The 13,566-nt window shown below is 40.0% G+C and overlaps 1 protein-coding gene across 4 annotated transcripts in view; it reads left to right on the forward strand.

The window, feature by feature from the left end:
• The window catches only part of LOC148453573 (uncharacterized), a 286,887-nt gene that overhangs the window by 86,231 nt on the left and 187,090 nt on the right, over positions 1 to 13,566 (forward strand). The gene's annotated exons all lie outside the window — the stretch shown is intronic.

The following is a 13,566-nucleotide window of genomic DNA, read 5'->3' on the forward strand; positions in this document are numbered from 1 at the left end:
TTGTAAAGCGCAACGGAATATGCTGCACTATATAAGAAACTGTTAATAATAATAATAATGTTTCCATCATTCATTTATTTCCCTATATATTATGGCTCAATGTTACAGAACATAAGCTGCGTTAGGGTTGTACATGATCCGGACCACGCTAATGTGCTTCTTGGTTCCGACAGTAAACTTACGCGCCTAGTCCTGTCAACCGATGTAGATGCTGCGTCACTGACAGTTCATCCTGGACACGTCGCCTTCCCTTCCGCATGTCATCCATCAAGCATACCGCCATTAAAACATTTATCCTCATGGCTCCATGCTGCTTACTGCTGGGATAACCCAGCAGTAAGCAGCGTGGATGTGTTAGGTGAAATGGTTTAATTAAGGTTTGTTTGCTGGATGCCATGCGGGCGGGAAGGTGACTTGTCCAACATGGTTCCGTGAAGTTTTTTTTTTATGGCGGCATATGCAGGACGCCATGCGTTCGTGAAGGCAAAGTGTCCTTAATGAACGGTAAGTGACGCATCATTTATATAGATTCACAGGCCTTACAGCATAAATTTAGTGACGTAAAGAACAAGCACAATAGCGTTGCCCAGATCCTGTTTACCCCAAACGCTGCATATGATCCATAACATTAACCCATTTTAGATAAGGACAGGTATGGCGGAATTATTAACGTTGCATCCGTGTAATAAATGTAACTACCACGAACCTTGTTTATATGCATTTAAAAGGGGTCATTACCAGGGAAAGAAGCATTAGAAGTGTTAGTTTTGAAAGGGGGGTACAAGATAGGCTTATGACAGTTGAAAAAAAGAGCGTTGGAAGAAAGAGCCCATATGAAATAAAGCGATAGTTGTTTGGACGCGGACAGGGGTATGCGCGTTAAAAAAACACTTACTTACCGTAAGGATACCAAGGATTTTGTAAATAAGTTATTGTTCTCCTAACAGTCTCTAAGGCTTGCTCGTGGTCACCGAGCAATCAAAATGGCGTCTATTCTAGGGCGTGTGTTAATTTTTATAGCAAAGGATTGAATCCTGGGTAAATATTAACCTTCAACGCTTAGCATGAAGTGTATTATGCAAAAAAAAATACATAAAAAAAAGTGAAAGTGTAGCGGTCTTTGACATTATCAGGTAATTGTTATTTATTTAATTTTAAATGAGATGTATTAGTTGTATATTCAGAAAGCCTTGGAGACTGATAATATAATCAGAATTTTAAGGATTGCATGAGGCAGAAGAAGTTGTATTTTTTCTATTTTAAAAAAATACACTTTATACTACAAAATATTGTTTTAAACACATTTTTAGTTTGAACTTAATTTCTTTAGGCACAAAAATAGTACTATTTTCTATCATTTTTCTGACCTTATGCCAATATGCATATTACAGCCATTATAGACACTTTAAGAACACTTTACAATTATAATACGGACATTAATACACTATATTGATTTGTAGTGTTAGTTCTGCTGTCTGTTTATGACTTATGTTACATCATGTTTAATGATATGTTCACTTTTGCACGGTGCACACCTGGTCCACTACCTCGGAGGTGTTGTCCGCAGAGTATGTGGAGGCTTATAGCCGTAACCAACATGCGTGTATATGGCAGAGCCGGGTTGCCATTGTAATTCACCATGACAACGATGCTCCCAATAGCTGCATCATCACGGGCGCACCGGTACCGCTCCTGTGACGTCACTCACTAAGCGGACGGCACTTGGCAGTTTGCACGCTTGTATTATGGGATGTCACTTGGTATTTAGGCATGTACTGTATCACCTGCCTTGCTGTTATTGATAAAAGTTGTCCAGACTGAAACGTTGAACACTTGAGTCGTGAGTCTTATTTATATCAGTCCTAAGGTTGCCGCTGTGTTTCTTTATATATATATATATATATATATATACACATGTTGTATTAACAAACATTTTAAAAATAAGTTTAAAAAAAAAGAATAATTGTTCATTTTCATTAGTCCAAAAGCAGTATTGTATCAATATAAAATAATTAAACAAAAATAATTTAAATTCAAAAAAATCAAATAAACTAAATACTATAAAGTTTATTGTAAATTATTTAAAGACTATATTCATATCACTTGAGTTAATTTTTTTTTTAATTAATGGACTTATCTTTTTTATTTTTCATATAATTGTAATGAAAACACATAGGTTATTGATTTTGTGCATGATTCATCCAGGATATAATTTGCAAAACTGAACGCAGGTAACCTTCAAATTGTTATCTTTGACAAAAATGAAAATTCAGCAGGGAGGTGTATGACACCCCATGCTGTATTTGTAATTCCTGAACTGCCATGGAGGTTGAAGGATGGGATCAAAAATTACACAAATCGTTATGGAATGGTTTACTAGGATAGACATATATGGAAATGGATTATATACGGTCTTCTACTTATAATGGTTATGAGTCCTTTAGGGATACCTGGTTCCACTGGATGGATTTCAAGGAGTCTGTGACCTTCGAAACTATACTGTCCTCTACCCGCTCCTCTATTTCCTAGGTCTGTCTTGTCTGTAGTAAATCATGAGCTTGCATCTGGTTAATAGGTTGCATTACTGCTTTACTTTATTTTATTTTTATTATTATTTTTCTCTACCCTTGCAATGGGAATTGATGGATGCGGGTTACATTATTTGATCTGTGGCGACTGCTTACTCTTTTTCTGATATACATTTTTTACATTTATCTACTCCCCTTTCTTCACCCTATTGTCTGGTTGTCCCCATTGTCTTTCTTTTGTATGTCTTTTATTTATTTATTTTTATTTTCTTGTTAGATTTGTGGGTCTTTTTTGATGTTTTATGATGTCACTGGTGATTTTGGTTATTGAGTCCTAATTCTTGAACTATGTTTTCTGATACTGACCCTGACATGGTTTCCATATCTGTATTGTTATTTAATTGTTTTGACAATTATTAATAATAAATATATTTTGCACTAAAAATGACATCATGGATGTCGCAATGCAGCAGGACAGCTGAGAAAGACTAAGCTTACTCTTGCTGGGTGCTTTGCAAGGCCAGCAAACAGTTTATGTTCATACAGTACATGGCATTACAACTGACCGAAGACGATTCTTGTTAGAGCTTACATTCTAAAGGAAAGGGGCACACATACTGGTATAAAACAGATGGGGTAGACAGGAAGGAGCATGGAGCAGCAGGTTAGGATGAAAGCTGGAAGGATTTGATGAAGTATTGAGTTTGGAGATCCTTTGTAACATTTGGAGAGAGGTGGAGAATATGATCGGTAGAGTAAGGTGCCTACACACTTGGCGATGTGCTCACGATCAGACATCGTATACGATTTCTATTGAGCTTTCCCCTGAAGCTCCCCGGCAGTCGTGGTCACGATTAGGTCTAAAAATCTGCCAATTTGATTCACGATTTCACGATCTATTATGCAACATGTCGGAAGTCCAAATCATGAGATCGTGCACGATAGATCGTGAGTTTACTAAACAACACACAAGGGTCTTCACGATTGGCTGGAAATTTAAATAATGGGCGGGGCTAGCTAGGGGGTCTAAAGAGCAGGCGCCATATTAACCCTGTACATATTCTGCTCTGGTACTAGTGAGGCTAGGTGTATACCTGCTGAGCCCTGTACATTGCTACTGTGCTCTGCTCTGTATTTGGCTTGTCTTTTACAAAGTGTGTTCTACCTGCATTCTATCCTGTGCCTGAATTATGTTCTGATGCATCCCTATCAGTATAAAGTGTTGGTTTTCCAAGCTGGGGTCAAGGTGATCCAGGAGATGGCCCAGCGAAGGAGAAGAGCATGCTGGACCAAGGAGTGGCTGCAGCAAAGGGATACCCGCTCTCACATGTCCCTGCTGATGGAGTTCAGGGAGAACAACCCAGATGACTACCGCAACTAGCTGCGCATGGATGACGCCACCTTCCAGGAGTTGCTGAGTATGGTGACCCCCCCACATCCGGAGGCAGGACACAAGGCTATGGAGGGCAACCCACTTCTGAAAAGAGGCTGGTGGCTACCCTGAGGTACCTGGCTACAGGAAGGTCACTGGAAGACCTGAAGTTTGGGACCCTCCCCTCAGTCCTTGGGCGTCATCAACCCGGAGACCTGCAAGGCTATCGTTAAAGTGCTGCAGTACCAGTATTGTAAGGTAATAAAAAAAAAAAAACACACTACACATTTGTTTCTTGTGAAAGAAAAAGTTTTTTTTGTTGTTGTAACTCTTTATATAACTGTATTGTCAGTCAATAAGGCCGTATTAACAACACTGTGCAGTAATAAATAATTTTTTTGATATATAAATTTTAAACTATGCATATAAAAAGTAGAAAACAGCATCATCACCAAATTTTATCACTCCCAATAGCTAGGCTGCTGTATGCTATACGGTGGGTCAGATGCCAGATTGAATAGGCCAATACACACATGGCACAAGTATAGATTGTAGCCCCGGCTTCCATCAATCTGTACTTGCGCCATGTGTGTAGTGACCTTGTCCAATCAGCATCATCACCACCATATAGCATACAGCACCTATTGGGAGTGATAAAATTTGGTGATAGTACAGGCAACAATAATACAAAAAAATGCATTACATTTACGAATAATGGGGCAAATCAGCCTCTGTCTCCAGCAGAGCAGTGTAAATAGTTTGGCTTGTGGATGGGGTACTGGGTGGGGGAGTAGTATCCAACTGCCCTGGGGGGGCCTCACAGAGGCGTTTGGGACAGGTGAGTACAGAAGAGGGTCTGCTATATATGTTGAACCATATAAATGTGAATTTAGAGACCTAATTAACAGCTCATACACCAGCCTCTAGAAATCCTTCTTTGTTTGGTCATTCAATTTGTGCATAGCGCTATTTATATGTGACGTGAAGTCATCTATGTCATCAGGCTGTTTTTGGAGGATTCTTTCCGCCTGCTGAAGGAATATGTCCTCTGGCTCTGAGTATTGCTGCTGCTGCTTTTTCCCCTGCCTTTTTTTTTCTTTGGGGAGGTTCGGAAGATGTTGGGGGGGTTGAATGGTTGGTGGGCATGGGGATAATGTATACACCTCGCTGTCCCCGATCAGACTGATGTCCGGAGTAGAGGACAAAGTCGGCTCTTGGGTGGGAGTCTATATAGGAAAAAAATATATGTCATGTTTTAACCCATTTTCTACTATTTTTCTAGTTTCCAAACACCATGGAGGAGTGGAACAGCATCGCTGAAGAGTTTGAACAACGTTGGAATTTCCCTAACGTAGGAGCCATCGATGGAAAACATATTCGCATCAACCCACCTGCCAACACCGGATCATATTACTACAACTATAAAGGCTTCTTCAGCATCGTTCTCATGGCAGTGTTGAATGCCAATTACGAATTTGTGTATGTTGGCAAGAATGGCCGTGCTTCGGATGGTGGGTCCTTCAAACAGACGGCATTCTACCAGAAACTCACCAACAAAATCCTCAACTTGCCGACACTGGACGAGACAAAGCACGGCCAAAATTACTTTTTGGTTGCAGACGAGGCTTTTGCTTTGCATGAACATTTGATGAAGCCATTTCTACAGAGGGGCCTGACCAGAGAGAAGAGGATCTACAACTATCGTCTATCCCAGGCACGACGCATTGTGGAAAATGCGTTTGGAATACTGAGTAATCGTTTCCGCATTTTCCACACCACCATAAACCTACGTGTGGACAAGATAGACTGGATCGTGATGGCATGCTGTGTGCTGCATAACTATTTGCGAAGAAAAACAACACAACGGGGACCAGTCACAGCTAGACTAGAAGTTGCAGGACAGCCGGAGGAGATTGCCCAGTTTACATCAGTGTCTGCACCTCCAATTCAAACAACATCGACAGCACGTGCCAAAGAAGTGAGGGCGGAGTATATGGCCTATTTCAACGGACCAGGTGCGGTGCCATGGCAGGAGGACTGTCTGTCTGTGAGATAACTGACTAAAGTGGTCATTTGGGATTATTCTAAAATAAAGGTTTTGGTTTATGAACTGTGTTGCAACTTACCAAAATCTCCTCAGACAGTCCACTCACTTCAGCCGCCTCCTCTTCTCCCTCTCGCTTGGCCATCAGGACAACAGACTGGCGTTGTGGTGTTCGCTGATGAAGCTTATCATGTTATAGTACCACAGCGTTGGATGATACAGGTCGTCTGTACCCGCTCCGGACCGCTTGGAATCGGCCACTTTTTTCTTTTCCTTTATGTACACCGTACGCAAGTTCTGGATTTTCTGGCGGACTGTTTTCAGGGTAGCATCCGGTACAAACTTTTTGGTGTACTCTAACAACACCTCCAAAGCTGCCAATTTTTGGGACTTATTATAGTATTGTCTACAGCTTATCCACCATAGACACTCTTTGGACTGCAGGATCTCTAGGAATCCGGTCACAAACTCTCGCTCGCTATCCATAGACATTTCTAGGAAGAAAAATATGGACATATACATTTTTAGCTATAATTGGAAACGGTTTTGTGATTTTTAATGTTGTTAATGTTAAATGTTTTAATGTTGTTTTAATATGTTATTTTTACAGGATTTTAATGTTTGTAATGGTATTTTAATGTTTTTTTTACAGGTTAACATGTTTGTAATGGTATTTTAATTTTTTTTTTTACAGGTTGTTAATGTGTTTGTAACAGTATTTTAATATTTTTTTTTTACAGGTTTTTAATATATTTGTTTATGCTGATGTAATATATTTGTTTAGCTGATGTAATAGATTTGTTTCTGTTGTTGTAATATATCTGCTTCTGTTATTGCAATATATTAGTTTATGACGTTTAAATATATTTGAAGTGTTTTCATATTTTCTAGGTATTTATTAGGTGGCCGTGATATTGGTGGGCAGTGAGTGGGTAGGTGGGTGACGCACATTGGAGGGCATGGGAGTTTAATGCATGACCCAGCCACCGCCCACCTCATATAAGTGGGCGGTGGCTGGTTCATGCATTTATAGGTGGGTGGCATCCATTGGTGGGTAGGTGGGTGATGCACATTGGTGGGCAGTGGGGTTGCAGTAGCAATACTCACCAAAACCAGGAATAGCAAATCTCAATTGTGCAATCGTGTCCTCCTTCAATGCACAATGCTGCATAAGATGGCAATTTGGGCGTGTACAGGCCCCTGTCAATCAAATTCCGCGACGTATGATGAATCGTGCGATGGATCGTGAGTAAAAAGTACTCACGATCGGCACCACATCTTGTCCCAGATTGTCAGATCTGCCCTACAGCACAGCAGATCTGAAGATGCGATGTACGACGAGCGGGGACGCGCATCGGCATCGTGAGCGGACACTCATGATTTGGGCATATTTTACACGATTTGTCGTCACGATTTGTCGAAATCGGGCAAATCATGTAAAAAATCGCTAAGTGTGTAGGCACCTTAGGAGTAAGAGAGTAAGAGAGTTCCCTTGGAAGTGGGGGTGGGAGAAAGTAATCAGTTTGCATTTAAATTACTGAAATTTTGGTGTGTGTTAAAGCTACATATCTAATGTATACTCATATTAAGAGACCAAGGCCCTGATTCAGACCCACTCACGAGCGGCTGTCCGCTCGTAAGTGGGTCGATGTTCTGCACTGAGCATGCGCACGACGGAGGGAGCTCCGTCGTGCACATGCGCCAGACGCGATGAGCGAAGGACTTTCCTTCACTCGTTGTGTCTGATCAAAGGGGGTGTGCTGTCGATGTTGATTGACAGCACGCCCCCTTTGGTGGGCGTGCCTCCCTGACGGGGGCGTTCCCAAAGGAACGCCTACCGTCAGAAGCCGGCCCACTGACATCACTAGTGATGTCAGTGGGAGTGATTTTGGCTCTGACAGAGCCAAAATCACTCCGGGCCTTGCGGTTGAAAACCTCAACCGCAGGCTCTGGCTCGCAGTTCCGATGGTCGCGATGGTCAAGACCATCGCGGCCATCAAACTGCACGCTCGTATAGGCTGTGGGTGGTGACCCACAGCTAAACGAGCGTCCAAGAGGACGCTCCATAGTTATGGAGGACGGCCCTCATTCAGAGCGTGCGGCTCTGAATGAGGGCCCAAATCTTTAGGGGTCAAGCAATGAAGTAATTTTTTTTGGAGGAACATACATTAAAAATATGATACACAGACTATCATGGGTAACTGAAAGCCACCAAAGGCACCTAAAATCTATATCTGTTCAATAATAAAGTGTTCAAATAAAGCGCAATTCAGCAAACCAAATATTACATCAAATATAAAAAGTAACTGAATCCACCTGCCAAAGTATTTGCATTCACTAATATCCTGTGTCAGGTCATGCTGGTACTTGTAGTTTCACAACAATTAGAGAGCCACAGGTTGGCCAGGCATGGACTACACCATCAATTACAATACTGATATCATGTAGTGCTAATATAATTCCGATTATTGTGTGACTATCAAATAAGGATAACATTTAAATTACTGAAATTTTGATGCGTGTTAAAGCTACGTATTTAATGTATACTCCTACTGAGACCAAGAGAAAAATCTTTAGGGGTCAAACAATGAAATCATTAAGGCCCATAAATTCTATATCTGTTTAATAAAAAAAGAGTTCAAATGCACCGCATTTCAGCAAACCAAATATTACATCCAATATAAAAAGTCCCATGGTTATTATTAAAAAAAAAAATTAAAAAAAATTAGTGATATTAAATGTATGGTTTGTTTCAATCTATTAGCTTGTATACACAATTATTAGATACCTATATGTATACAAAGTGTTTAATAATCGTAATAGTGTTTGTTATATTGTAGGTGATAATTTTATTTACATCCCCTGGTTTGATTTTATGAATTTCAGATAGAATAGGTACAACAGATCAACTTTGCCTTTGATGCCTTGTGAATTTTACAAAATGAAATAATCTGTATTTTTATACTTTACCCTTACGGACTCTTATATAAAGCTATTATTAGGAAAATAGATTAGATATGTGCTAATATTCTTGTTAACCCTGGAGGAGAACAACAATAACAACATTTCATAGTGATACAGATTGGTACGCTATCTTTTAAATAGTTTCAGAATGTTCATTTAGACATCGTTATTATGTTTGGTATAAAATATTTCACACTATTTACAATAATTTCATTCCTGTGAATGATTTTACAGTTTAAAATATTACAGCTACTACAGTCCACAATTTATCTGTCATCGGCTGAGTATTCAACTGTAATTTAATACAGCCATAAGACTTTTACATTATAATATGTGCACTAAAAATTATACGTATGACTTTTTAATATTGAAAACATAAGAACCTGTAAAAATAATTTTGAATAAATATAGGGCTTATAGTTACCAATATAATGTACTAATATATACATTTTTTCATGATCGATAAAACTAAATATATATTACAAAAATCAGAATCATAATAAAATAACAGCATTAAAACTTTATGCAATTGATGAACAAAATTGTTTATAAAAAACATACTTTTGAAATGTATTTTCATAATTACCTTAGTTCTCCTTGAATGATCCTCCTTGAATGATCTTGTAAGTTCTCCTTGAATGATCCCTTGCTTCCAATGTAGTAAAAATGTAACTCCCCCAAAAAAAGTCTGTTGGGGCATTGTTAATAATTTTAAAAAAGTATTAAAAAAATCACAGAACAAGAAAACCGTAACGAAAACTTGCAAGGTATTGTGCATGAAATATTAACCATTGCAATTAAACAAAATATAAGTTTTTTTTTTTGGGTGGAGTAACGTAAAAAACTATTTATTTAAAATTATGTACAATGAAATCTGAAAAAAAATTTAAATATATTTCCTGCCTTTTACTCGATAATAATCCAAAAATTAGGGGGAGGAATCTTTGTGTAGGTGCATCAGTCCATAGCATGTATTGTATTGACGGTGCATGGTGGGACAAGTTTTAAATGTACCATCCATTATCCAGTATGGTGCATCTTGAAGTCTCCGAAGATTGTCCAATGTAGTAAAAATATAAATCCCGTTTTCAGCAAAATAATTGTCTTTCACAAGTAACAGTTCATCCGTCAAGTTCCCGTAAATTGTCAGGAACATTTAGATGGGCAAATTTATGTGCTTCTGCAGGCAAGTCCGCTCTTCTAGCTCGTTTTACCACTTGTCTGAGTGCATCCCAATTAGGCATTGATGCAGCACTTGTAGTTGGCATCTTCGAGATGATTGCTTGAATTATTTGTGAGGGTGGTTCAGCTGTACGTTTGGCACGGTCTTTTATAGCAGCTAGGGCAAAAGCAACATCTGTTCGCTCAGCACGTGGAGGGTGATTATGTTCTCCATGAGACCGCACCACTGGTCTGTCAAAATTAAGAGTGCTGGCATACGAGGAACAAAATCCACTTTTCTTTTCAACACAGTTCCAATAACAGACATCTCCTCGCTTTTTGTTTTTGGAAAATAAATATCCTTGGATATTCAAAAGCATAGATCCTTTCTGTGACGGAACCAATTTGCAGGGTGGCTGTAAATCTTGTTGTTGTTCTATTTTAGTCCAAAAAAAAGGTGCTAAGAAAAAATGTTATAAATTGAGAATAGAAAAATTGAAGTGGATTATTTAAAAAAAAACATTTTTCCAATGCTCTTCTCAGTTCAGCACTATGAAGGGGCTTTTCAATAAGCTCTTTACAGTCGGTCAAAACTCTCCAGTTTTCACGGAACAATTATACAAAAAGATGTGGAATAGAAACTTTATAGCAAAAGACTGACCAATAGGATTGTAAATATAGGTTCATTTACATTGTAGATTACACAGGTTTAATCACGTTACAGACAGGACATTAACCCAGTAGCTGCCTGAAATTATTTAAAGTGTTTTGATATCTATACTGTAGCTAGGTTAAAATGAACCTCTTGCAATAAAATACATTTCAAGGTCTGTATTAGTATAACATATATCCCTATATTGGTAATTAAAAAAACAATCCATTTAAAATGATATGAATGTCCTTACTCATATAGAGAAAGGTTTGACGTTTGTGAATGCAGGGAGAACATGACGCTGATCTGGGAGCACATTGAACATTAAATGCTATTTTTTTTTTACTTTAGGATGATTTGCAGGATATTAAAAATATGCTCAGTGACCAGTGGATAGTTTGCATACATGATGGAGTTTTTCTATTCATTATTTCAGGGGGTGTAAGTTTTAAGATGGCGTCCAGAACAAGACGGCTAGCTATTGAGAATATACAGGACGTCTATAACAATATAGAGAGGAAAGAGAGGATTCTAAGGTTTTCACATAGCGTCCTGGACATGGCGGCTTATGATTGTGAATTTGCGGGTAAAGCGGTGTTTGGGGGAACAGGTTACGAGTTTACTTAGTTGGATTTTAAACAGTGATCTACATTACTAGCAAGACTCTGGACTATTCTAATAGGGGGAGAGCAGGAGTATAATAGCAGCTGATGGCTCCTGATGTATGAGATACACCAGAGAGTGTGACGAGGAGACTGGTCAGATCTCTGGGCTGGTAACACACAATGACATGATGTGAGGAGGATAGCAGGAGTATAATAGGGACTGATGGCTCCTGATGTATGAGATACACCAGACAGTGTGACGAGGAGACTGGTCAGATCTCTGGGCTGGTAACACACAGTGACATGATGTGAGGGGGAGAGCAGGAGTATAATAGGGAAGGATAGCTCATGACTCCACCACTGGACAGATACATTTCCCTCATTAGTTTGTACTGTTGTAGTGATTGAGCAAGAAGAATATATGACTCTTTTCTGAGTAAGTGTTTATTACTCACCTGTGCTGATATCTGTAGGGATTTCCTCCTCCTTACACTGCTGATCACCCATCACATATGTCTCTTCTCCCTCTATATCTTCTGCCTTCATATCAGTCACATATGTCTCTTCTTCTCCTTCTATATCTTCTGCCTTCATATCAGTCACATACGTCTCTTCTTCTCCCTCTATATCTTCTGCCTTCATATCAGTCACATACGTCTCTGTTTCTACCTCTATATCTTCTGCCTTTATATTAGCCAGACTTTCACCCTAAGTAACCCACAAAACAATAAAGTAACAGTTTAGAAATGTCGGATTTCTATAAATCACATTAATTAGAAGAATTCTAGTTAATAAGACACACACAGCTTCCTACAGATCCTATAAAGACACTTTGGTATATTGGTGAGACCCTAAATCCCACCTACCTGATACTCCTGTGGGATCCTGTGATTCTCCTCTGTACAATCCTGTGAATAAAGAGGATGGGGACATCTCTCTGGGGTATTTCTGTTACTGGGCCCATCTGTAGTAAACACACAGTGACTGAGGACCTGATTCAGCTTTGGGAATAGAGCGAGAAAGAGCACGTAACTGTGAGCCAGGACAAACCATCTTGCAATGCAAGGGGTGCAAATACATACATTATTTTGCATGTAGGGTAAATACTGGCTGCTTTTGCATGTAGCCCACACATACTGCACAGCTTTATTATTACACTGCAATTTAGATGTCAGTTTGGACACCTCCCTCCCAACTCTAAATCCCTCTGCTCATTATACATCTGCCCCACCTGCAGTGCAGCATGGTTTCACCAAGATGATCAGTTACGTGCTAATTCTCACTCTATTCCCAAAGCTGAATCAGGCCCTGAGTACATTGTATATATGTGATTATCAGATGATGTGTGTATATAGGGGGCCCCCATACCTGCTCTCCCCTGTACAATAAATGACAGTTTCCTCTTACCCAGTGATGTGAGGGGCCGGTGATTCTCCATCATCAAGTCCTTGTACAGACCCCTGTGTTCCTCTATATACTCCCCCTCCTGCATGGAGACATAGACAGTGACATCCTAACATCTTATAGGAACCTGACACACACAATGATACAGTCATGACCCAGACACATCCCCTGGTGTTACTGTATAATGTCCCACTCCTAGCAGTCACCTCTCCAGTCATCACCCAGACAAATCCCCTGGTGTTACTGTATAATGTCCCATTCCCAGCAGTCACCTCTCCAGTCATCACCCAGACACATCCCCTGGTGTTACTGTATAATGTCCCATTCCCAGCAGTCACCTCTCCGGTCATCACCCAGACACATCCCCTGGTGTTACTGTATAATTTCCCATTCCCAGCAGTCACCACCCAGACACACCCCCTGGTGTTACTGTATAATGTCCCATTCCCAGCAGTCACCTCTCCGGTCATCACCCAGACACATCCCCTGGTGTTACTGTATAATTTCCCATTCCCAGCAGTCACCACCCAGACACACCCCCTGGTGTTACTATATAATGTCCCATTCTCAGCAGTCACCACTCCAGTCATCACCCAGACACATCCCCTGGTGTTACTGTATAATGTCCCATTCCCAGCAGTCACCTCTCCAGTCATCACCCAGACACATCCCCTGGTGTTACTGTATAATGTCCCATTCCCAGCAGTCACCTCTCCGGTCATCACCCAGACACATCCCCTGGTGTTACTGTATAATTTCCCATTCCCAGCAGTCACCACCCAGACACACCCCCTGGTGTTACTATATAATGTCCCATTCCCAGCAGTCACCACTCC

This window comes from Taudactylus pleione, unplaced genomic scaffold (genome assembly GCF_031769625.1).
Source record: "Taudactylus pleione unplaced genomic scaffold, aTauple2 ptg001127l, whole genome shotgun sequence".
Lineage (NCBI taxonomy): Eukaryota > Metazoa > Chordata > Amphibia > Anura > Myobatrachidae > Taudactylus > Taudactylus pleione.